The sequence below is a fragment of the Pan paniscus genome, chromosome 1, assembly GCF_029289425.2.
Source record: "Pan paniscus chromosome 1, NHGRI_mPanPan1-v2.0_pri, whole genome shotgun sequence".
In the NCBI taxonomy this organism is placed as follows: Eukaryota; Metazoa; Chordata; class Mammalia; order Primates; family Hominidae; genus Pan; species Pan paniscus.
Genome location: NC_073249.2, coordinates 131,704,666 through 131,719,208, shown reverse-complemented (window position 1 = coordinate 131,719,208; position 14,543 = coordinate 131,704,666). Strand labels below are relative to the sequence as shown.

At 39.2% G+C, this 14,543-nt stretch overlaps 1 long non-coding RNA gene across 1 annotated transcript; it reads right to left on the bottom strand.

The window, feature by feature from the left end:
• Positions 1–6,128: 6,128 nt before the first annotated feature.
• LOC130541095 (uncharacterized) lies at positions 6,129–13,467 on the bottom strand. Its single transcript, XR_008955127.1, has 2 exons — positions 13,341–13,467; positions 6,129–6,394 (listed from the first exon to the last, which is right to left on the bottom strand). It is a non-coding gene; the product is annotated as an uncharacterized LOC130541095 (long non-coding RNA).
• Between the last annotated feature and the right edge of the window lie 1,076 nt (positions 13,468–14,543).

Below are 14,543 nucleotides of genomic sequence, written 5' to 3'. Positions count from 1 at the left end.
AAGCACTAACCATATGCTTGCTCCCTCTAAGATTCACTGTGACCATTCACTAATATGCTTTCCTATGTAAATGAAACTGATGGAAATGCAGGCCTGTGGAGCCAGTAAAGCTTTTGCCTGATCTTTAAAACTTTCCTGTTTGCTTATTTGTCTCCTATACTCAATAATACCACTATGTGAGAACAGTGGGTGGGGTAATCTTAGATGAGTCACTTTGATTTCTCACCTATAAAGAAATGGGTTAGGCTGGGTGTGGTGGCTCATACCTGTGATCTCAGCACTTTTGGAGGCCGAGGCAGGTGATTTCTAGAGCCCAGGAGTTCAAGACCAGCCTGGGCAACATGGTAAAACCATGTCTCTACTAAAAAATTAGCCAGGTGTGGTGGTGCGCACCTGTGATCCCAGCTACTCAGGAGACTGAGGTGGGAGGATCAGCTAAGTCCGGGAAGTTAAGGCTGCAGTGAGCCATGATTATGCCACTGCACTCCAGCCTGCATGATTAGAGTGAGTGAGACCCTGTCCCAAAAAAAAAAAAAAAAAAAAAGAAATAGGCTGTAATGAGTGAGCCTTGAAATCGATTTGTACCATAATCTTGGATTTTCTCCTTTTTTGTTCTTGCAACCCACCCCTGCTAGCTGGGTTTTATACTTGTTGATATACACAGAATTTCTGATTTTAAAAACCATTTGCAGATGGGAGGAGTACAGAAAGAAAACGGGGTGGGGCTGGGTGGTGAAGTATAAAGAGGCAATGGAAGAAAGACTGATTCCTTGGCCCTATATTTTAAAGAGCTTCATAAGATGAAGAATGAATTCCCCAACAGGAGAGACTGAGCAGTGGTTTTCCTTCCTGCAGCGAGATGTTCTATAATGTTCCTGAAAAGGCCTGTGTGAATCTCATCTCTGGCAGTCCATGAGCAGGAGGACTTTCTCTGGCTGGCTCCTGTTTCTACCCTGACTCACACACTTTACAACGAAGCAAGCCGCTGCTCCCTTCTGGGAGTCCTGAGACAAGATTCTCAAGACTGGAAAGAGGTCAACAGGTTGTTGTAACCCCTTAGCTACATTTGTCTCTATTTTTCTAGATTGAGCAAGGATTTGCTTTTCCTTGTTTTAGGAATTACCCTGTCAGTACAAGCAGCTGTTGAATTAGTATGATGGGGAGGAAGGGGTTATCAAATTTATTTTATTTTATTTGAATTCTCATTTTTTGGAAAACAATCTATCCTGTAATTATTTCAGATGCCAGTTCTAAGTTTTGTAAAGTTAGGTTTATTGAGTTTTGGGGCATTATTTCCAGTGAGTTCTTATATGTATATATGAAAAAATTAATGTAACATCTGAAAAGTAATTATTTAAAAAATTATGAATAGAATTTTAAAATACCTTAGGAAATTTATAGATTTTTAAAAACATATTTTCAAAAATTACCTTAAACATTTAAATCAGCTATAATCTTCCAGTGAATTAGGAAACCCATGCCTTTGATATTAACCCTGTTTACTAGGGACTAAAACCCCTCTTGGGTCGTAACCACATCCAGTTATAGTTGAACACTAGTTGAAGACCCTGTCAGAACTCCCAAAGAATCAAAAATTACAACTGGGAATCCAAACAGAGATGCTCAGTTGTTCTTGATAAAAGAAGGCTTGGCATGCAGAAGATGTTCAATGAATATTTATTAAATAAATACAACTGAAGAAGCTGATAACTGAGTTTCTTTAAAAAGGAGGTTTTTGAAGCTAGCTCCAAAAAACACAGCAAAAGCAGTGGCTTCATGGAGGAAACCACAGCATGGAGGACACTTGGAACTGACATGTGATGAACTCTGTTTCACAGATCTAGCTCAGCCTCTGCTATAGACTTGTATCTGTGGACAAATTATTTCACCTCCATGGGTCTCAGTTTCCTCTCTGTAAAAGAAGAGGTTGTCGGTGGTTTTCAAACTGTGATTTTCTTTTTGTGATCTAAGTCTTATGAAGAATTATAATATACACACTAGGTAAAAGTAGACCCTCCTGGGTTGCATCTGGGGAGGCATTCTGGAGTCCTACCTGCCCTAGCACCCCTCAACTTGACGGCACACAGCTGTAAAGTGACCAGACTTAATGATCTGTTAGGTCACTCTCCAGCTGTGACATTCAAGGGGAGTGCTAATAATCAGTGTTACAAGGAGCTGTCTGGAGGCCAGTGGAGGGTTTTTGAGGACGTATTTTGAGAAGTACTTCTTTAGAGTGTCATCTTCTCCCCTCAAACCTATTCCGACCCCTGCAGTCTCTAACCCTGTTGATGGCACCACAATCTATGTTGTCTCCTATGCTGGAAACCTAGGAGTTATCTAAGACCCATCCCTCAGGGTCCATATCCAATAAAACACTATCTTCTTTCAGTGTTGACCTTTGAATATTTCCTATACTTACCATTTCGTCTCCAGCCCCATCTTCACCACCAGAATTCAGGTCCTTATCCTCTTTCTCTTGATCCTTATCTTCTTTCACAACAAACTCCTGGTCAGTCTACAGACCTTCAGTCTCCTTCCTTCCCTATATGGTCATTCCTTTACATAAAGTCTTTTAATTGTTCTCCGTGACCCATAGGACAGATCCCATCTCTCTGGGAGGGCAGAGAAGGTTTTCCTAGTCTTTCCTGCCTCACTCCCATCTTTCTCATACCATACTTCATGCTCTGGCAATATCAAGCTGCTTGGAGTTCTTTGGATATACCATGTAGTTTTACACCTTCACTCCTGGGGACATAGTAATTTTTCTTCTATTTTGCCCTCTAATGTCTTCTCCCCCTTTTTTCTGTAGCTAATTTCTAATCTTTCTTTAAGTCAGTGCAAGTGTCTTCCCTGTGAAAAGCCTTTGCTGACCCCTTGGCTGAGCTAAGGGCATCCATGTATTTCTTAGGACTCTGCACATTGCTCCCACACTATATTAAAATTATTTGGGTACATGTGTCTCTTCTACTAGATTGTAATTCATTAGTGACTAAGCCTTATTTCTTTCTATCCCTCTTCCTCCCCAGTGCATGACATCCACTAGGCACTCAGTAAGTGGCCTGTCGTGGGATTCTCTCTGGTCTCAAAACATCAGCTCCCTGATTTAGCTTCACATGAGATCAGTCCAGAGATTTAAGTGGCTTCAGGGTCATGCGAAGGGCTAATATGAAGTACAATACTTTCAAAATTTAAAAACCATGTTTTCACTTAAAATAATATTTCTTCGATCCTAGCGTTTATCATGAAGCTATTTTAAGCTTTGAAAGTAGTTTGCTTTTCCTCTTAATAAACTCATCATTTAAGAAGAGAAAAGTCAAAATACATGAGTGAAATACACATTGAATAAATTTACTCAAGTAGACTTTTGAGTCTTTGAGTAAATTTCTCATTTTACCTCTGTCCTAACATGAGCCTCCTGGAGAGTGAATGCCTGCTATGTTCCTCAACCCCGGCGCACATGAGACTCTGGCAAGAGAGCCATCCTCTTCACTATGCAAGTCTCCTTCTCCTTGCCTAGCATGCGAGCCACCAGGAGCCTATATGGCACCTCTGTGTGAAATGGGAAGGCAACTCCTTTGGTGTGATGCAACCCCAAAGGCATTGGGCTTAGAAATAGGACATTGCCTTTGTGCTAAGAAAAAAGTGACTGTTCTCTAGGGAGATGGCTCCAGAGGGAGTAGAGTTGGCTTGGAGCCCCTCTACCAGGCACCTTTGTGAAGTGCAGAGACTGACCCTGCCTAATGCAAACAAAGAGCCACACATCTCCCTCTTGCCCCACATGGTAATCTGGGGCTGCCAACCAAGCCCTAAAGGAATAGAGATGGTCTCTCTGAAGAGCATGTTGGTGGGCTTTCTTGTTAAGCCTAGCTTGCCGTTCTGATGGAGCAGTAGCATACTGTGGTGCTTTCTGAGCTCTGACCCAGAGGAATCCCTTCTTTGTCACTTTGTATAGCTCATTTTGCTAAGTGACAAAGCTGAATCTGTCACAACATGAGCCAAACAAAATAGCGATCACCCCCTCACATGTGTGGAGCCTCTTCACTTTGACGCACTCTGTGGTAAGCATTATTCACGAGCAGTTAATTATTGGTCTTCATGCATAAAATGAATGTGACATTGGAGACAGATGTTTATTGTTTGTTACATATATATATATTTTCAAAACTCCAGCTACCGAAATTGGCTGAAATTACCATCATAAAGCACTGCCTTTGTACATTCAGGGTCGTATTCTGATCCCTGACCTGCAGGAACAGCACACTGAGGGGGTAATATACATATGTACAGACTTTTCTTTTTATTGACAAGATGAATGGAATTGCTTTAACAACTGTGCTCAGGCTGAAACAACTGCTGAGTTCCACCAGGGGCTGCTGTTGAACTTCTAAAAAAAGATCATCTTTTGGAGGAGAAGGGGGGTAGTGGCGGATGGGGAGGGAGGGATGAAAATGGGGGGAGAGGAACAGAAAAAAACAAATCTTGGAAGAAAACCTGACATTTCTGTCTGAGGTGAAGCATGCTTTGCTGATGCCACACATGGAATGTTTCGGAAGTGTCAGTAATAAATACTTCTATCAGAAATCTTCATATTCTATATTTCTGCTTATCATACCCCAAGGAGAGTCATACAAAGACATAGCTGTCAGGGTCTAATTTGGATCTGAAAACTATGGCGGTTGTCAGGCATCTTTTCCCATGTGTGATATTTATCTTCTCTCACAAACAAACTGAGTGCAGGGTTTTTAATTAATTTCCAAGTGTCTCCCATGGTAATTTTCCGCTAATATATTAATACGATGATTTAAACCATCATTCAGAGACAGACTTTTGGTTGAAAATCACTAAAGGCTTAGATGGTGTTTAGTGTTATCAATAAGCTACACGTTCGTTGGTTTGCAGGGAATCAATAAAGTTGCCCTTTCCTCATTTTTATTTTTAGAGGCATCAGTGGGATTTTATCTCTTTTAAGTATATTAAGGAAATCACGGGTGAGCTGATTTTGTTATTTTTCTTCTTTTGATTGGAGGAAGTTCTTAGGCTGTTTCTCTTACTGCTTGTGGAAGGCTTACTTTAAGAAAAGTTCTTGATTTGATGATGAAGGAGTGAATTTTCTTCTTTAAATAGTCCCCTTCAGAAAAACTTGATTTTAAAAAAATAAAGGTGCCAGAAATAGGCCACTGAAAGGGGTATACCCCTGATGTATACAAACCTTTTGGGGGACAGCAAATGAATTTATCTTTTCTTTCCCTGCCCATTAGCCTTTTCAATAAAAGATGTGGAATAAAATGCATAATAAAAATTTTAAGGACAGGAGTAAAGTTGGAAGTGTAACACATGTTTCTTAAACAGCATATTTTAACAACAAATGAACATATGTTAATAAGCTAGCTTTAACCATTCCACAATGTGTATATAGACTTCAAAACATCATGTTGTATGCGGTAAATACATACGATTTTATCTGTCAATTTAAAAAATAAATAAATTTCAGAAAAAAACCCCAAACAAAACAAAACAAAACAAAAAAACCTAAATGAAAATGAAAGTGATGTCTTCCATAATAAGAAGTCACATTTAGAAGAGCTTTATTTATTTGTTTTTGGCAATGCTTATATCTTTATTTAATATTATTATACTCTTAACTGAAAGGTTGCCTCAAATTTTATAAAGATTTTTTTCTCAATTCGCCTTTAGGATATTTGATTACTAGGGTGATAGGGCAATCTTTCAAGAAATATTTATCTTTCTCTGAAAAAGGCATTCAAACATCATTGAAAACCCATAGCAATAAAAGGTAGATTCCTAGAATGTTATATGAGGCTTTTAATTATTGTCAATTAAAGATGAAATTTTTGGAAATGCATTAAACTCCTTCACATAGAACTGGAGATTGCATGTGTGACTTTTTTTCTGTATGGGGGTTTATTTCTTTCCTTCTCTCCTCAGTCCTCAGCCCCAGCCATAAAAACACTTTTCCTAGATCCATTAGGAAAATTTAATAACCAGATATCTCTCTAATGAGAAAGGATTTTTTAAGTTTGGCTGCTCTGCGCTAGTAATTTGTATTTTTTTCCGGTCTTGCATGTTGTATGTAAGCACCACAAAAAAATCAACCTTTTAAACAGAGATTGATTCTGACAGCTTTTATTTTATGTGATTTCCAAGAATTGATATAGAAATGCTTCTTAATTGAAATAGTTCTCCTTTTTTGGTTTTTATTTTATTGTCCTTTACTTCTTGACATCTTGTACATTAAATCAAAGGCTGTTTTAGAGACATGAAATGACAGCTTTTTCAGAGTCCGATTCTGGATCCTGATAGATCTGCATTTCTCAAAGCAGACAAGTTGCTCTCGCCAGCCTCGGAGAAGCTTCCTGCATGATGGGCACGTCACCTAGAAACAACATAAACTGCAGGTTAATCACCAAGGAACGGCTCATGTCAATTCCCCACTGCCCTGCTTCCTGTCTAAGAGGAATAAAACCAAGAGTGACTGTTTCTTTGCTATTTAATTTAACAGAATCTGAACTCAACTTTAGTTTGAAATTATATTTCCTCTTGGCCAGGATGGAAAGGCTACTCATGTCATTTAGTAACGCGTTGTAAAGAAAAATCAAAGCGTCCTCATGGACTGTTTTTCCCTGTCGTATCTGCCAGTGATGAGAGAACACATAAAGTGAATGAGACGTGACACAGGCATGCACAGAGAACCCATTTGTTACACTGAAATTCTCAGGAAAATGCTATTTGTGTTACTGTGATGTTTTGGAGTTAGAAAAGAGTTTTTTGGGAAAAAAAGTGTCTTGATATCAGTGAGTAGAAATAAAAATGAGACAGGATGCAAAAATATGATAGTACGGTAAAGAGCAGCACAACAGAGCAGACCAGTCCTCCTTAGAGGTAAAAAGTAAACATCTTATAATGGGAACAGTAACAAAATGAGTATTAGAGATTTGTTTTTCAGTTCTGCCTAACTCTTTGTAACTTTACAATGTAAGATTCAGAAATTGGAGCCAATTACCATAATATGTGGTGGTTTGGTGGGAGCATGTTCTACATCAGACAGTTAAAAGGTTTTATTGCTATTAGGAGCATGTTAATGCCCTTGATAATGTCTCTACTTGCTTTGTAATGTCTCTTGTTGAAGTATAGAATTCTTTTATCTTCTTATTACATTATGCAAAAACTTGAATTGAAAAGATATTTGCAGGAACATTTAAAGTAGTGCATCAATCAGCTTCAAAGAAGAGAAAATGTTCTCAGAATAGCTTATAAAAGGATAACTGTCAGTTTTATTTTGGATGAACAAAGGCGGCAACGTAAAAAGCACTTTATTGTAAAAGCATACTGTGCAATTCAATAAATATGCCATATAAATATAAAAGAGAAGAAAGTTCATAATTATCTGATGACTTAAATGTAATTTAAGTAATACTTTTAAAATGCACCTAGCAGTGAAGTACTCTTTTTCTATTGGGTTCTGAGTTCTAGCCACTAAGCCCCCATTAGGTGATAACTTAACTCTCTCTCATTCTCTCACTCTCTCTCTGATAGCGTAAGGATTTGAATGGATTAGTCATGGTCCCGTTTTTAATATATCTCTAAAAGATATAGAAAGGAGTATGTGTGGAAATCATTAGCAAAAATTTTAACAACCACTTAATGGTGCAGGCTTTTCAAAATGATTTGGTCTTATCTGCATAGTATTCAATTGTTTCTCATTGTCATTGCTGCTATAAGACAATTTTGAATTTGAATGTACCCGTATTGTGACTTGAAATAGCAGTTCCCAGTGTTTTATGTTTGTTAGGAAAAGCCATTAGCAGTGCAGTTTCTGGACTTTCTAAATCAGGGGTGCTTTGTTACTTTTTATGTAAGGGTACTTACAATTTTCTTATAATTAGAAATCTTTTTTCTTATTTAAGATAGATGGTTTTTAACTGTAAATGCTAGCTATACAAGCTTATTTTTCAAATGTTTCCCAGGTAATGAACTCTCACCTCATAAATGCTGCAGAGATGATTCTTTCTGATAACTCTAAAAAATCTACAGTGTGAACTACCTATTTAAAGAAAATATTCAGATCCACATGGAAAATATAATATAAATTTTTAGAATAGGAAAAAATCATCTATAGAACTGAACTTCCCTATAACTTATGTTTCCACGCATGTCAATATGCATCTAAGCATGGACAGCCAGCTCCCTGCATGTAGAAGGCACTTTTCAAGTATTTGTTGATTAAAGTTGGAATATAAAAATATCCCAATCAGTAAAAATCTGTCTTTTGCTTTTTAACCTGACAAAGGGATACTAATCCCATATTAAATAGAGTAATATAAGTGTTCCCCCAGATTCTGGTCTTTTCAAGACTCAGAAGATTTCATTTGAAGTCAAAAAACCAGGTTGATTCATGCAACCACACTATTGTACCTTATAAAATTATATTAATGTTTGTAACACTTCTAAGAAATAATCTTCATTTATTTTAAAACTGCAAATATGGCACCTTATAATAGGAAATCAATTCATAACTTTATTTAGGACATCATTTTGCTGGCAACTTGTTTCTCATGACTATTGTTCATGATACCTAATTCATTAAAGTAATTTTCTCCTTCTTTCAGTGGGTTTCCTACAGACTCTATAGCCAGTACTCAGTGCACTGCTACTCTCTGAGATACCCCATTTTCTCATTGCTCCTTTCTTTTGGTATGTTTGGGAGCACTCTCATTTTGAAAGTACAAGGAAAATTATCTCATAAAAGAATGTAATAACAACAGAACTTCTGAGATTTCAAAAACGTAGAATTCTTAAGTTATTGAACTATGGGAAAAGCTGTAATTTATAACCAGTAAGTTAGTATGTTGTACACATCTGTGTACTGTTTCAGAAAATAAAGGTTGTTACCATAGCAACTGCCACATAATATAGAACATACGTTATTTGTGAGATGCCAGGCTTCGTGTTAAAAAAAAAAAAATCCCTCCTCATGGCTGCTCCCTGGTGTTTCAAGGATTTCAGCCTTTTCTTTACTGTAATAAGGGATCCTCTTTTTTAGTGTCCTGTTATTTTAAGTATTTTCCTTATTTTTATTTTCTCATTCTTTTAGGGTTTGTTAGCTATTGGTAAGTTTGTGTAGTACTGCTATGATTCGGTGACTGCCTCGAAGAGATTTCTCACCTAGTGTTAATTTGTTAATTTTTAAGAAATTAGAGTTCCTCTTTCAGATATAGCAACATGTATGTGTTAAGAATACATTTAGTTATTCTGAATGCAACACGTAAATGCAACTGGTAACATTTTATTTTGTGGCCCTTTGAAGATTTTACAATTTTGTATTGTATGACCACTACGGTATTTAACCACTTTTTAAAAATAAAAATGTCACCTAGGAGTATGTATTTTACAGGTGTCATTTTTTATTTTAAAATTTGTGTCATATTTAGTTTCATTTTAAACTATCATATAATGACAAAATTTAACTTCTAAAGAAGTGTAGATTTCCAGTCTTTTTTGGTAAGTGCTAACGCCAAAGAATAAGAAAGTTGACAAATAATTCTGAAGTCTCAATTTTAATCCAACTCCTTTTAGTTTTAAAGGCAGAATAATGAATGAATAAAAGGAAGGAGGTAATAATGCAAAATGGAGGATGCTTCAATATGGCTGAGCAAGGGATCAGAATATCCAACCGCTTTGAAATTAGTCTGAAAACAGCTTGACACATTAGAGCAATGATTTTTGGACTCATTGTTCTCATCCACACTATGGCAGAGATTTTTTATATGTATCTGTTAAGATTGGATTTCTTGTGCATGGTGAATTTTTAGCCCAGATTCAATATATTATTGCAAACACTGACATATTTTATCAGGTTAGAGGTTTTCCAAAGAATAGCATCTGAGTTTTCCTTTGCTGGGTACCAGCTTTCCCTAGAGACAGCTACCCCTGTATCTTTGGAATGGTTCTGTGTCACAAAAATGTGCTATATCAATCCTGAAAACAAAACACTTCTGGTGAAAAATGGCAGAATAGATAATACTCCTCCTTTCTTAAAAAAAATAGTTTAATCAATAAGCATTTATTAAACATCTACCATGTGCCAGGCACACTTTTGGGGACATAAAGATGAATAACGGAGCTTCCCTGTCTCCAGGGAACTCAGAAATTTAATCAGGCAGAGAAGAGCACCATTAACTGACACAATGAGCTGTATGCTGCAACCTGATCTTTCCACAGGTCTCATCAGTCAACAACAACAACAACAACAACAAACAGTAATCATAGTTGACATTTATTGAACACTTAACTTTTTGACAGGCACCTCAGATGTATTTTGTAATTCAATTCACACAATAGTGCTCTGAGGGTTTTTTTGACAAGAAACTGGGCTTACAGTGTTTGAATAACTTGCCTAAGGTTACACAGTGGAGTAAGGGTTCTCATGCCTGTTAAACCTAAAATATTACCTAAAATAATACACCTTGACCACTTGTTGCATTGGCACTGCTACCATCCCCATCCCTGGCACCTTTGTCTCTCACTGGGCTCTGCAGTAGCCACCTGATAGACTTTCTGGCTGCCTCTTGGCCCTATGGTCCATCTTCCAAAGACTGGAAATCTACTCTACTTTAGCTCCCAGGGTGGCCTTGTAAGAACATAAGTCAGATCACGTGCTCCCTGCTTGGACTTTTCCAGTGACTTCCCATTACATGCAGAACAGAATCCCAGCCCTTTTCCATGGGTTACAAGGCCCTGCAGAATTTGCCACCTTTCCCTGAACCCTTAAACTTCATCTCCTACTGTTCTCCCCCTAGCTTGTTTACAGTGCTTTAGACTGGGATCAGCACACTTTTCAGCACAGGGCCAGGTAAATATTTTAGGCTCTGCAGGCCATGCAGTCTCCCTTGCAGCTACTCAGCCCTGCTATTCTAGCATGAAAGCACCCATAGATAATAAATAAGCAGACGAGTGTGGCTATGTTCCAATAAAACTTTATTGACATAAACAGGCAGCAGGCTGGATTTGGCCTTTAGACTGGAGTTTGCTGATCCTTGTTGTAGATTTACTATTTTTTCTTTTTGTTCCTCCAATTTGCCAAGCCTTTCCAACCAGAGGGTTCACCTCAGATCTTCCCTGGGCTGCCTCTTCTGGCCACTGCATCCTTACTGTGAATGAGAGATTAACCCGGCTCCTCTATTTAAGTAGTTTGCTCTACTCATCTCCTGCATCATTACCTACTTTATTGTCTTCACAGCCTTTATCACACGAAACCTCTCATTAATGTATTTGCTTACTTGTTTATCAACTGTGTCTCCCTCTGTAAGGTGAACATCCTGTGAGGAGGACACTTTTTGCCTCGCTCACTGTGGTGTTTCTACCAACTAGAGCTGAGCCTATGGCATGAAAAAGGTGCTCAGGGAGTGTGTTCAGTTGAATGGAGAACAAGCCTGACTAACTCTAAAGCTTGTGCTTTCTATGATTTCCCAATATTCCTCTTCTGGAAGAATGAGCTCACACCAATGGTAATTTGATGAATTTGTCACACTGGATTCATGAGGACCTGGCAAAGCTTCACCTCCATGCACTTCTGGTCGACCCCAGGGAATTTCTCCCATGGGCATGTGAATAAGGCTGACGTCTGCCCCATGGTGTCCCGGAGTATTGACCTCTCATGCTGTTTATCACTGCCTTTGCTGACAAAGTCCCGTGGCCACTGGGTATCATCACCTCCATCAGGCTTCTGTGTCACTTCTTCTGCATAGTCTGCACTCACTGAGCACCTTGAATGTCTTGAGACACCACCTGTGGGTGTCACAGAGACCACCTGGTGATGCCATTGCCCCTGCTGCCACCTCTATCTGAGCACCACTGCCTCTGTCATGTGCCCAAGCCTTCTGCTGGGACTACCCTTGCTTCCAGCCCCACCACGATGCCACCACTTCAATGAGCTAAGCTGCTTCTAATGGATGGTGGAGTTAGATGATCACCCTCTTTCAATTTTCTCTCAAATTAGTGATTCTGAATTAGTGTGGCTTGTGCTCCCAAATTGAATAATTTTAAACTTTTACTTACCACCATCTCTCTTCCTAAATGTAGTACCTGATGCTTACACGAGGCTCATTGTGTGCCTGGCAGTGTGGGGAGAGCTTTACATACGTTAACTTGTGCAATGCTCACAACAGACCCATATTATTTTCATCTCCACTGAGGCCAGAGGGGTTAACTGACTCACTCAAGGCAACCAGCAAGCAACAGAACTTAGATCTGAATCCAGGCAACTGGCTTTAGATGCATGCTATTAATCACCCATCTACAAGGACCTAGACATTTGTCTATGGGGCTAGGCTTGGGATAGATGCAAGAAACTGATACCACACTCCAAAGCCCTATTTCACAGTTACCCTGGGGGTAACAAGCCTAGTCAGTTAAGTCTCTCAGTGCCATGTGATTCCTGGGTGCACACCACTGGCTTGCTAGATCTGTGTAATTACATCTGAACTGAGGCTAAGCAAGGACTGTTCTCCCCAGACTCTTCTTCGAGTAAGGTGCTAAGGTAGACGCTTGAACTGTGTCTTTAACACAAAGGAGTCATGAACTATGTAGGGAAGGAAGTGAAATTTGAACTGCATCCTGAAAGATGACAGTGTTTTTGCCAGAGACTTTAGAAATGGACATAACCAGACCAAGGGGCTAGTGCAACCTATATTCCTTACAAGACAGAGAACAGGCCAAGGCATGGCAAGAGAGAAGGCTGAGAAAGTAGAATGGGCTGGAATTTGAAGAGCCTTGATGCTAAGGAATTTGGACTTCATTATCTAGGCAAGAATAGGAGTGGGAAGGAGAGGCATCTAGTAACAGCTTTAACACGTGAAAGCTAGATATCAAAGAGCTCCCTGATATTCTTGTTGAGTGGAGGTTTTGAATCTATGGTTCAAAGGCTACTTGATGTCTCCTTGGTCTCTGGGTGGTCTGTGGACTCCCCTCTTACAATATTGATTGGGACAGGACTCTACCTTCATGGCTGTCATGTGAACTAATGATTGACAATGGCCCTTGTCAAAATCAGTTCCATTTTCCTCATTCCTTGTAATAAAGTTTACCCTCTCTACATCTGTTCCCACCGCCTGCCCCAGCAGTAGTGGGAGGTGATTCCTGAGCGTTGTTATATTGGAGTGGCCCCAAGAAGTTCTAGAACTACTGCTCCAGGAGACCTCAGCCATGGAGATAATGTCACGCCTGATTGTCTTGAATGGCTTTATCCAGGTTAGCCAGTCTTCTGAGCCCTATGTCAAATCTCCCAGCCACCTCCCAGCTGGGATGATTACGAATGGACTCACCCTTAGTCTAGTAAGTTGCCTGGCAAGCGTGGTCATCTCTGATGACTTTGGAGACTGTCCAGTTTTCATGTCCACTAATTAGGCAGTTATTCATGCTTCATTTCACTTACTCAAAGGGCTCCCTTCTGATCGGAACACTTGTGAAGTTCTTCTGTGACTTCACGATGTTCCAGATGAAGTACGTCTTCTTCCCTTTTGGAATCAAATGCCCCTCTAGGATTGAGTCTCTTTTACCCAAACCACTTTTGAATCTTGTCAACTTTGTCTGTAAGAAACATTTAGACTTATCTTACTCTTATCAGTACAGAGGTCTTACTTCTTTGGCAAGCATATATAAAACTGTAGGGGAGAGCAGCCCAATCCATCCGTTTTATGTGCCCTCCCTACTTCACCTGCTTCTCCCCTAACCCTTGACCACCCCAGCTTGAGGACTAGAAAGTGAGGGGAGTGGAGAGTGATTCACTAGGTGCAAGGTTAGTGGATCCCACAGGAGAACAGCATATAGTTTCATGAGCCTTGTGAGGAATTAGAAAGAAACAATTAGTCTGAAGAAACATTCATCATTTTTATAACTTGTATCCTGTTTTTCCAGGGTTAATCCAGGCACATCAGTTTTTCTATTCCCATTATGTTCCAAGTTTTTAAAACATGAGACCCTTTTTTTTCAAAGGAAATTTTCAATGATTGCTCTATTAAACAGACAAAAGTGGGGCTGTGGTGGTTGAAGGAGGTGGTGGAGCCTGGGTATCGTTCCTCCTAGCGCCCCTTTCCCTCATCCTTTAATACCCCCGCCCCCCATCAAAGGTAGGGCTCTGGGGAAATGAGGGTGGAAACTTCTGTTCTACCCAACCCATTGATTCTGACATTCACTCTGGGAGGTGCAGCTTATATAAAAAATGATGTAAAGGAACATTTTAAGAATGACCTATTTTGTCTTAATGGTGAATAACTCTAGATTTCCCTGGAAATGGTGTGACTTCTTTAGGATAGTAGAAAGAACACCAAAACACAAAGCTTCTCAGAAACATCCTTCTCGAGAATATTCCTTGTCTTTTTCACTCTCAAAATTACTCTCGTAATGTATTGCATGCAATACTCTTCCCACCAAATAGGGAAAATGATTCTCTTTCTCAGCTCCAATTTTTGCTCTATTTTCAATGGTGGGGGTGGGAGTGGACACCAAATCACACAAAATATCTATCT